Here is a 2,451-nt window from a genome sequence, read left to right on the forward strand (position 1 = left end):
TCGCTAAGGGGCACCGGATGTCCGGCCTCGGCATACTGAGACCAGAAGACCTTCTCCGTCGAGCTCCCCTCCTTGGCCCTGTAGAAAGCGGCAGCATCGGACACGCTGCAGGGCAGATCTGCGAACGCTCCTTGAGAGCTTCAAATTCGGGTAAGTGATATGTAATTCACACTCACATGCTTACTTTGCATGAAAAACGCCTTACCCGCCGCTATTTTCTTCCCCGCCTCGACTTCCTGGAGGGCCTTATAGGCTTCGGCCTTAGTGGCTTTGGCACTCTCAAGAGCCGTCGCAAGCTCGGACTCTCGAGCCTTCGAGTCACGCTCCAAACCCTCATGTTTTTCCATGAGAGCCTGGAGCTCTTGCTGTACCTCCGCCACCCGCGCCTCCTGCTTCTCTCGCTCGGTGCGTTCCGTGGCCGCATTACATTCGGCCACGGACACCGCCTCCTTCAGGGTCGCCACCTCGTTAGTGGCCCCTGCAATACCTACGTTATCCTTGTCATTCTTCTTGCAATCAAAATCCTTTTCTGTAAGGTACAACTTTAATAAGGTGTTACTCACCTTCCTTGTCCCCGAGCTGCTTCTTGGCACGGCCGAGCTCGTTCTCGGACCGCTCGAGGCTTTGCTTCAAAGTATTGACCTCCGCAGTCAGTGCGGCAGAGGTCAGCAGCACAGCCTGCACGAACACCGAACCGAGCATCAGGGGCTACTGTCTATGCGGTACTATTTTACATATATCAAAATTCTTACCTCAAAGCCTGTTAGAAGGCTGCTGCAGGCTTCGGTCAGCCCGCTCTTGGCGAGCTGAACCTTCTGAATCACCGCACTCATAACAGTGCAGTGTTCCTCTTCGATGGAGGCGCCATTGAGCACCTCCAGCAAGCTATCCGGCGCCTCCGGTTGGACGGAGGCTGTCGGCATCACGGTCTTGCCCTTCTTACAAAGGGGCCGCCCGCCGGACTCCGGAGCCACTATGGGTTCCGGGGCCGAGTCCGGTGCAAAGTCCGGGAGGTTGTTCTGCGACACCTCCGGGGCCTCCTCCTCCTGGTGGGTCCCTTCCCGGGATCCCACCTCGGCATCGTTCGTGTCACAGGGGGTGGAGGCGGTCGAAAGAGAATCCATATCCGACGCACCTAAGGACCCGCTCGATGAAGCGGGAAGATCATCCTTGGGCGGACTATAGGGTTTTATGCGGCATTAGAAAGACATTGTGTGGCAAAAAAGAAAAACCATGAAGTTATTCGGGAGTCCGGATACTTACGATCTCGCCAGGGGCTTGGCCCTTGGAGGCCAGTCCTCGTCGTCGTCACAGGCGTTGGCAGAGCAGTCCGGGGAAAGAGTTTTTCCCTTCTTGGACCCTTCGGCCTCCCTCGTTGGGGAGGCCTTCCTTTTCCTCCCTCCCCCCGCTGGGGGAGAGGCTTTCTTCTTCTCCTCCTCACCTTTGTGAGAGGAGTCGGCCTCGGAGTCATCATCCGATAACACCTAAAAACGGGAACTCTTCCGAGTGCCCGTGACCTTCTTCTTGGCCTTCTTCTCCGGCACCACGTGGGGTGCCGGAGCCAGCAGCCCTGTCAAGCGAGCGTCCGATGGGTCCTCTGGTAATGGGGCCGGACAGATAGTCTGTTCGGCCTTCTTCAGCCAGTCCTGTCAAAGGAAAGGGAGTTTAGATCCCGCATAGAGTCACACTATAGAAAACAAGCGTCCCGTAAAGGACAAAATCACTTACCTCGTCAGTTGGACGCTGCGAGCTGAATCCGCGATCTTCGGTAGCGGATGCGGGAGCCTCGGCGCCCTTGAACAGCACCTTCCAGACATCTTCGTACGTAGTGTCAAAGAGCCCGCTCAAAGTCTGGTGTTGCGCTGGATCAAACTCCCACATGTTGAAGCACCGTCGTTGGCACGGGAGAATCTGGCGGATAAGCATGACCTGGACTACGTTGACAAGCTTGAGCTTCTTGTCCACTAGCTTTTGGATGCAGGCTTGGAGTCCGGTCAGCTCCTCCGAATCACCCCATGTCCGGCCGCTCTCTTTCCAGGAGGTGAGCCATGTGGGGATGCCAGATCTGAATTCGGGGGCCGCTGCCCATTCGGGGTCACGCGACTCGGTGATGTAGAACCACCCCGATTGCCACCCCTTAATGGTCTCCATGAAAGTGCCCTCAAGCCAAGTAACGTGGGACATCCTGCCCACCATGGCGCCTCCGCACTCTGCTTGGCTGCCCTTCACAACCTTCGGCTTGACACTGAAGGTCTTGAGCCACAAGCCGAAGTGGGGCTGGATGCAGAGGAAGGCCTCACACACGACGATAAACGCCGAGATGTTGAGGATGAAATTCGGGGACAGATCATGGAAATCCAGGCCATAGTAGAACATGAGCCCCCGGACAAAGGGATGGAGTGGGAAGCCCAGTCCGCGGAGGAAATGGGGAAGGAATACTACCCTCTCATG

Source organism: Triticum aestivum, chromosome 3B, assembly GCF_018294505.1.
Source record: "Triticum aestivum cultivar Chinese Spring chromosome 3B, IWGSC CS RefSeq v2.1, whole genome shotgun sequence".
Taxonomy (NCBI): domain Eukaryota; kingdom Viridiplantae; phylum Streptophyta; class Magnoliopsida; order Poales; family Poaceae; genus Triticum; species Triticum aestivum.